This window comes from Salvelinus sp. IW2-2015, unplaced genomic scaffold, assembly GCF_002910315.2.
Source record: "Salvelinus sp. IW2-2015 unplaced genomic scaffold, ASM291031v2 Un_scaffold3782, whole genome shotgun sequence".
Lineage (NCBI taxonomy): Eukaryota > Metazoa > Chordata > Actinopteri > Salmoniformes > Salmonidae > Salvelinus > Salvelinus sp. IW2-2015.
The window spans coordinates 15,085-25,058 of NW_019945056.1; positions in this window are offsets into that span (position 1 = coordinate 15,085).

Genomic DNA, 9,974 nt, shown 5'->3' on the forward strand with positions numbered 1-9,974 from the left:
GCTAGGGAAACTTAGTTTTTTTTACAGAATGAGTCCGACAACATGGCTCTGGGGTGACGTTCCCCCTAGTACAATCTAGGAACAATTTCCCCATTAGAGTGTTGAGGGTAACTAAAACAGACAGCATTATTATAATTATTTGTATTATTTTATTTTTATTTTATTTAACTAGGAAGCCAGTTAAGAAGAAATTATTAGTTACAATGCGGCTACCCGGGCCAAACTCTGGGGCCAATTTTTTCACCGCCCTATGGACTCCCAATCACGGCAGTTGTGATACAGCCTGAATCGAACCAGGGTCTGTAGTGATCCTCTAGCACTGAGATGCAGTGCCATATGACCACTGCGCCACTCGGAAGCGTCTAGCTGCTACGTCACACCTGTTTCTGTTAGACTCCTAAACCTGTAAAACTTCGCTGCTAATAAGGACATAAAGAGAAAAAGGACATTAGGATGACTCTCTCTGTTTACTGTGAGGGACTATGAGTTGATATACCGCATTAGCCTCCATGATACAAATACTGTAGAATTCAGAAAAAATAAATAAAAGGTGAAAATAAAATTATAAACACTATTTTAAACTCTCCTCTCCTCAATCACTGTTCACAAACACACACACTAAAACATTTACATACAGAAATACTTAAGCGTCATAAACTCTACCCTTGCCCACGCTCTTATACAGTTTTGGATGAATTAATACTATCCCAACGGAAATTGCCGCCTCTTCTCTTCTTTCTTCTGTCATAACTTGTTTTCCTCGAAAATGTATCCATCTGGTCCTAAACATATACATAACACAAGTAAAATTATTAAACAATCGTATCCTGAACCAAATACTACGTTCAGTACTCTAATAGCTGTTTACTTCGTAATATATATGAATCCACAATCAGGTTGATTTCTCCAATATGATTATTGAACAAAAACTCCGAACTTATAGTGCAATTATTGACAGTGTCGTCTCTAAAGCTTCTCCTGCGTATACCAACCTAACTCAACACTAAGATAGCTGCGGCTTCGAGCTGTCAGACACAGTGGATAGTGCTCACCTGCCCCACTCTGCTCCTGAACAAGTATTATTATCTATTTTAACATGAGACACCAGACCGCACCATCATTGCTTCATTTAATCTATCAACTAATGTTATTAGAAAGTGACCATAGCATAAAAAACCTTATAATTAAAACGGGGCCCATTTATCATATTGTTATCTCTAGAAAACTATGTATCTGGTTTGTTTGCTCAGAGTTCAAATAAGCTCTTAATACGTGTTCTGCACATAATTATTCCAATCGACATCAAATCAGCTTCTCCAATGATCTTACATTTGTTTATAAGTATTACTAGATGCTCTCTCGTACAACATGATCCCCTGTGTATGGACGGAGTGGCAAGAGAGGCATCAGATAAAGTTTAGTGCGTTCTCAGACTCAAAGTGACATATCGATGAACACATTATTCTACAAAAAGCCCTAACTGTTTATGAGTCAGAGAAAGTTTATGAGACATTAATAAGAGACACCTAAGACCATGGCTGTGTAAGGATCGCGTGACAAACTCTAACAATGCGAGCTTTTGAATGAATCTCCAAGCACTGAGACTGTTTCTTCCTGGCAGGTGTGTTACAGTGTAGAGCCCTCACGAACTCGCAAAAGCCATACGTCGTGAGTGCGAGTGCCTCGTCGCTTTCCATAAGGTACATGTAAGACTAACCTCGCTCGCGCTAGTTTCGCTCTGACCTATGTTCACAAGCGGACACCCGCATCTCCCATACCTCTCTAATCGACAGCTGAATCGACTCTGCCACGTCTTGGGTCTTTGCACAGTGCGAGAAGAAGAGGTAGTCCTTCTCCGACGAGATTTCTTTCCTCTATTTTCTTGTGTCTATAACGACCCAACCACTCCCATAAGGATTACAGACTTCTGCCCTACATGATGATCCTGGTTGTCACAGCATCCTGGCCTTCGCCATAAAAAAGTGTTACTCTCGTAGGAGCACGCCTTTGTAAGAAATGATGGAAGTCTACATTAATTCAAGGTAAATGTTGTATTTAAGAAAATTCAACAGGTACTCTAAGATAATTTTGCTCAACTCATTTAAATATTGTTGAACAGGTAAAACTTGCACCATAGTACTTCAGCCTTTAGCCTTCTAGATAGGTTAATGTTTCAAACCGTTGATTAACTGAAGCATGCAGTTAGAAACCAAATTCGTAGGGGCTGTCAACTACAAGACTGAAATCTGAGTTCGCCAGATGTCTTACGCCGTGTATACTACAGCCTCGGAATAAACCAGTGGTCTTGTTGAGTACAAACCTCTTCAGCACTAAGATGCGGTCCTTAGACGCTGGCTCCGAGGAAACATAACTGTGTCATGGAACATAACGAACAAATCACTGTAATCACATACTATGAATATTATACCCATTATGTGAATGCTTTCGCCTATAGCTACGCAAGGCATGCTCTGCCAGTGTAAGGCTTGCAATTACTTGGAATTACCAATATTGCGGCTGCCTCAGTGTGTGCTTACAAGTACGAGGTTCAAGAGACTCTCAACGTCTTGGCTGCCAATGCCTGCCAAGTTACTCCAGTTAATACCTAAGATTGTGCGCCATGTGCTTGCAATACAGGGATTACCAATATGGCTGCCCGTTGATCTATACAGGAGGTGAATACCGAAGATTGCGCCATAGAGATGCTGCAATGACAGGGGAGCTACTCAGCATATTGTCTGAACAGTGGCTGCTGATTACCATATAGATGAACCACAGAAGGCTGCCAAGTTTGCTGCCTACAAGAAACGCAACGAATTCGCCTAACCGAGGTGCCAGCCTTTGCATAACGGTCTCCTCGAATACCACGAGTATGGCTTGCCTAGTAAAGCATGCAATCACGAGGAATCACAAGATGGGTGCCACGTTGTCTGCTCAATAACAGCGAGAATGCCAAAGATTGCTGCCAGTCTGGCATGCAATACAGCGAAACTCACAAGATGGCCTGCCAGGGGTGCTGTCATTACAGGTCCCTGTAATAACAAGAATGTGCCGTTAAGCATGCCATATATCATGATTACCAGAGATGGCTGACCATTGGTGGCTGTCAACCTACAGTGAAGTAAATACCAGATGGCTGCAGAAATGGTACAATACAAGGACATACCAGAATGGCTGCCAGTGGCTGCAAACAGCGCATATCCCAAATGCTGTGTGTTATGCTTCAATACAGGCCAGCATCATTCTTCAGAACACCAGACTGGCTCGCCAGGAAGGTGCGTCAACTACAGGAATATACCAAGATGCTGTGTGATGCCTCATATACAGGAATAACCAAGATTGGCTGCCAGGTGGCTCAATACAGAATACTAAAATAGATGTGTGATGCTTTCAATACAGGAATACCAAGATGCTGTGTGGGGCTTCAATAAGGGGGAATTACCAAGATGCTGCCAGGTGCTTCAATAAGAATACACAAAAAAATGGCTTGCCAGTGGGATTCAAATACAGGGCTGCTACCAATGTTGGCAGCCAGGTGCTTCGGGTACCACCTGGCAGCCATCTTGGTATTCCTGTATTGCAGCCACCTGGCAGCCATCTTGGTATTCCTGTATTGCAGCCACCTGGCAGCCATCTTGGTAGCTATAGAAAAGCATTCACATAATGTCTACATTAATTTTAACATGTTTTTTCTGTTACAGACACTTTAGTTCTGGAGGCACAGCGCTCTAAGGCACCGCATCTTAGTGRTAGAGGCGTCACTACAGACCCTGGTTCAATTCCAGGCTGTATCACAACCGGCCGTGATTGGGAGTCCCACAGTCATTGTAATAAGAATTTGTTCTTAACTGACTTGCTTAGTTAAATAAAGGTTAAATAAAACAATTAATTATAATTATACTGTACTAATGTTACTGTCACCAATATTTAAAAAAAWAWWTATCTTAAATACATTTAATTTTATCCTTAAAACATTTAATTGGAATAATGTAGAATTCCATCCATTCCTACGAAGGAGTGCTCCTACCGAGGAGTACCACTATGGCCGACAGGTGCCTGCAACGCCTCTCATACGCAGCATCAGTAATCCAGGGTTTACATCATTGGTCTTGACAAGAAGAGAAAAAACTGTCGGCGAGGTTCTCTTTCTGCACTGTTCATCCAATCCAGCAAATGTCGATGAGTAAAATGGGGTGTCGCTTTGTTAACTACGTCCAGAAAAAGCGGAACTAGCGCGACAGGCTCTCTTTCCATTTCCCTTGAAAACCGGAACATCCGGTTGTTTGCGGACCTAGTAGAGGCTACATGACACCCTGTCAAGGTAGACATGTAGGTCAGATTCCACTGCTTAGACGTTGCCGGATCTTACAAKGCCTGGATAGGTGTTTTTACCTATCACTTATTGTTATAGCAATGTGACAGTTGTTGACACAGTCGATGATGTGGCACGCAACTATTGGTTGATGCATGCAACGTCTAAGCAGTGGGACAGGACCATATAGCCCTAGAATAAAACACAAATGTGCATTGAAGTGATTTCATTGGATAGGAAAGTGAAAAAGATTAGGCCTTTTGAAACCGCTAAACAAAATACAATAGTTTTGATAACAAAGATAAAATGGGCCCGTTTTATTATAATGTTTTATTCCATTTTCTAAAAAGTGTTTGTGAGGATGTGCGGTCGGGTTGTTGAATCTCTGTCCAGGACCGAGGGGGCGTGGCCTTCCTCTGACAGCTCAAGCCGCGTACCGTCTGTACCGACAGCAGCGAACTGACCGACTGTCACAATATTATAACGGATTTTTCGTTCTATCAACTGTTCGGGAATACAGGATTTTCATTCGAGTAAACAACTATTAGATACTGAACGTATTTGTTCGGTAGAGTTTTATTACTTTGATTGTTTGCAAAGACATTGAACAGTTTGAAAGAGAGAGAGAGCGCAAATTCCGTGGGATAGATTTATTCATCCAAAACTGTATAAGAGCGGTGGGCAATAGAGGTAAGATTTATGACGCTTAAGTATTTCTGTATGTAAATGTTTCTAGTGTGTGTGTTTGTGAACAGTGATTTGAGGAGAGGAGAGTTTAAAATAGTGTCTTATAATATTTATTTTCACACTTTATTTATTTTTTCATGAATTCTACAGTATTTGTATCATGGAGGCTAATGCGGTATATCAACTCATAGTCCCTCAACAGTAAACAGAGAGATCATCCTAAATGTCCTTTTCTCTCTTTAGTCCTTATTAGCAGCGAATWGTCTTACAGGTTTAGGAGTCTAACAGAAACAGGTGTGACGTAGCAGCTAGACGCTTCCGAGTGGCGCASRGGTCTATGGCACTGCATCTCAGTGCTAGAGGCATCACTACAGACCCTGGTTCGATTCCAGGCTGTATCACAACTGCCGTGATTGGGAGTCCCATAGGAATACATGTTTACTATGGCCACAACCTGCGAACAGATTGTTATCTACACGGGTGTGTACTATGGCCACCATGACAACAGCTTGTTATCTACAATGTACTATGCGTCACCCTGAAACAGCTTGTTATCTACATGTACTTTGGTCCCTGTACAGCTTGTTATCTACATGTACTATGGCACCCTGTAAACAGCTTGTTATCTACATGTACTATGGTCACCAGCTGGTAACAAGCTTGTTATCTACATGTACTATGGCACCCTGGTAAACAGCTTGTTATCTACATGTACTAATGGCCACCCATGGACAACAGCTTGTTATCTACATGTACTATGGCCAACCTGGTAACAGCTTGTTATCTACTGTACTATGGCCACCATGACAACAGCTTGTTATTTAATCATGTACTAAATGAGCCACCTGGCAAACAGCTTGTTATCTACATGTACTATGGCCACCATGACAACAAGCTTGTTATCTACATGTAACTATCGTAGGCGCCCTACCCTATGACGAATCGGGTTAGTCTTGGCTCTATTCTTAATGCGTGCTTTCGTTTTCACGTGTACTATGCTGTCCAGCTTACACTGAGTACTTAAGCGACTGGAACCCAACCTTGTTATACGGGACTGGCAGCACAGGGGGGGCCCCATCTGTACAACCATCTGTTATCTCTAACATCTTGACAAACTTTTATTCTACTGCTCCCTCAATATAACCTCATTGACAATATACTAGTCATAAGTAGCGGTTACTGTGTTTCTTACCTACCTAGTAGTACTAAGTGGCCAAGCGTTCTGGTACAGCTTGTTATCTACATGTGGACTTATGGCCACCATGTACAGACAGCTGTTTTATCTATACACGTGTATTCCTGAATAGGGTCACGCGCGCTGAATCTATGTTTGTCTCTCGACCTGGTAACAGCTATAGTAATAATTCTACATGATAGCTTTATATCGCTCGTGTCCCACTCCCCCTGTACTTAGACACACGCGTTGTGCGTATTTTAGACATGGTACTTCCCTGATGTGCCGGTGTCCTGCTGCACCTCTGGTGTGCTATAGACTCGGAAAGTGAACCTTCTGTTTTGTACATGTAAGCTAACACTCTCGTATTGTGCGGCTACTCGTAACTCGCTCCTGTCGTCTTCTGTTCTGGTATTTACAGCCTTGTAGTTTATCTACCATGTACTCCGTTGTTGACTCGTACAATAAGAGGAAATGCGTCTGGTCAACGCCGATCGAGTGTCAGGCATCCAACTCCAGCTTGTGGTACTTCCTACTGTACGTCATGTGGCCCAACGTCGGTCTGGTAACAGCGTGTTTCTCGTTATGTCAGACTACTGTCATGCATATGGTCACACGGGTGACCTCGTTTCTTGTTCGCTCTGAGCTGAGAAGCTTTGTTGTTGTTCAGTATGATGTTGGCCTCACAACTTGTATCGTTATTGGCCATGTCCGCCATTTACCCCCATTCCTCGGATTGGCCTGCCAGACCTGTGAAATACCACCTTTTTTCCAGGTGCCTACGATCCTGTAGAATACGCCTGTACCCGTTGGCTGTACTCCTGTAGTTAGGCCCCGGTTCAGGGTGCCTCGTCTGTACGCTAACGCGAGTTAGATTGTCTGTGCTGGCCCTCGTCTGTAAGCATGCTGTTCCAGGCTTGTTTCTCGCGTTTGAAACAGATTTTGAGCAGAGGAAAACTGTAGACGAGATTTTGGAAGAGACGCTGGAATAAGGCTGGCATCCAAATTCCCTGTGTTTATTTGTTTCTACTATGTACTTATCATGCGCCAACCCGATTGGTAACAGTGTTAGTTAATCTACATGTAGCTTATGGACCAACCTGGCAACTGCCTTGTTATCTAGGATGTGGCTGATGGCCAACCGTGGGCAACGCATGTAGATGGTGCCAACTGGCAACGCCATGTACTATGCCAACCTAGGCCACGCCATTGTTAGGTATGGCACGAGACTGGGCGCAACGCCAAATGTACTATGGCCAACCTGGCAGCTGTAGGAGTGGCGCACCTGGCAACGCCATTACCTAATGGGCAACACTGGCAACGCCATGTTACTATGGCAAGCCTGCAACGCCATGGTACTATGGCACACCTGGCACGTTCCATGTAGGAGTGGCCAACCTGGCAACCGAGAGGGCTATCCGACCGAACTTCAGATGGACGAATAGAACTGGATAGTATATGTCGAATATAAATTCAGCTCAGTGTTTCCTAAATGTTTGACTCTCTCTCTCTCTCTTCCTCGCCTACAGAACAACATTCCTTGTGTCTGGTGTCTGACGGTCTGTTTCGATGTTGCATTCCTGTGAGCGGACTGACAGACCTGAACCGGAGAATGTTCTGCCATGCGCTCCGCAGAGGTAGGAGGGAACTGTTAAGGGACTTACCGGAATGTTTTGGAAACACCCGGAACGGAAGGCCGTATTCCCATTCCAACCACTTTTTTGATCCGCGGTGTAGCAGAGAAGAGGGTGTCCTCCCCTGATTTACAACATGATATTGGCACAACGAGAGAGAGAGAAAAATGACACAGATGAGAAGTCACGTTTAGTTTATGCTGCTTGAGGAGCACAGAAAGTCACGTTTAGGATGGTTTTTGCTTGTGCGAGACAGAAAGTCACGTTTAGTTTTCTGCTGTGAGACAGAAAAGTCCACGTTTAGTTTTCTGCTGAGGAGACAGAAAAGTCACGTGTAGTTTTCTGCTGTGGCGACGCAAGGTCAGTTTAGTTTTCTGCTGAGGAGACAAGATAAGTCAAAAGTTAAAACTTCTGGTAGGAGAAGAGAGGTTTTGGTAGCTTTGGTTTCTGAGGTTATGAATGATAATAGAATAATGTATTTCACCTTATTTCAGCACAAGTGCCTGTAGACGATGGTATTACACTCTAACGCAGCACACACCTGTCTCTGGTCGAACGTTTCACACGCATCTGTTGTCGTTATAGCAGGGCCTACAGTGGGCGATTTTAAATATATATTTTTACTTCAATATGTTTATTTTTGTTGTGCAGCTCAGGAAGGATTTAAGGTTCCAGCTCAGACAATAATATAGGAGATTTAAGTTACGTAACAATTGTCGGTTGCTCAAGTAGCAATGTCGATTAAAGGTTTCAAGTAGATATCGGGATTGTCAAGCTCAGGACAATAAGTATGATTTCAGTGCGTACAAGCTGCAGACAATATTTACAAGTATCGAGTCAAAAGATTTGGAACGACATATCATCAGGGTTTTCTTTATTTTACTATTTCTACATTGTAGAATATTATCGTGATGCAAGGGTCAAAACTAATTGGAATATTAGTAAACGAAAAAGTGTGAGGCAACATCCAAAATATTTGATTTACGATTCTCCAGAAGTACCGCCCTTAGTGCATTTAATGACAGCTTACTAGACAAAACATGCTTGGCCATTCCTTCTCAACCAGCTTCACTCTGGAATGAAGCTTGTTCCAACCAGTCACACTTGAAAGGCATGTTTACCCATACATATGCTGAGCACTGTTTGGGCCTTAGATTTTTTTACATCTGCAGTCCAACTCATCCAAAACCATCTAACTTTGGGTTGAGGTTGGGTGATTGTGGAGGCAAAGTCATCTGATGCAGCACTCACGCATCAATACTCCTTACTTGGTCAAATAGCCTCAACAGCTGACGGTGATAGTTAGGAATTCAAGCGTCCTGTTGATAAACACAAATGAATAGTCGCAACTAAGCCCAAACCGAGATGTGATGGCGATATCGCTGCAGAATGCTGTGGTAAGCCAGGCTGGTTAACGTTGTTGCCTTGATTCTTTATAATAAATCAAAGACAGTTTGTTCACGCTATGCTATATGTTCATACCCCTCACTACTTCACTCAACACCCTCCTCCCCATGCTACTTTCGACGTGGAAACCACAAATGTCAGACGATCATGCCGTTCATGCTACTACTCTGGCGTCTACAGCAAAGACACGGCGGTTGGACCAAATCCCTCTTCAAATTTGGACAAAGGACATATTTCCACTTTCTAATGTCCATGTCTTGCTTCCTAGTTTAGTTGCCCCAAAGCATCTCTTCTGTGGGATTATTGGAGGTGTTCCTTTAGTAGTTGGTTTTTCATTTGTGCAGCCATTCGACATGAAGGTTGATTCACACAGTCTCTTCTGAACAGTTGATCGTTGAGATGTGTCTGTTCTTGAACTCTGTGAAGCATTTATTTTGATCTGCAATTTCTGAGGCTGGTAACTCTAATGAACTATCCTCTGCAGCAGAGGTACTCTGGGTCCTCCTTCCTGTGGCGCCTCATGAGAGCCAGTTTCATCATAGCACTTGATGGTTTTTTGCGACTGAACTTGAAGAATACTTTAAAACGTTCTTGAATTTCCGATTGACTGACTTCATGTCTTAAAGTAAATGGACTTCGTTTCTCTTGCTTTATTTGAGCTTTCTTCGCCATAACTATGGACTTGGCCTTTACCAATAGGGCTATCTTCTCATACTACCCCTTACCTTTCCAGCAACACAACGTGATTGGGTCAAATGCA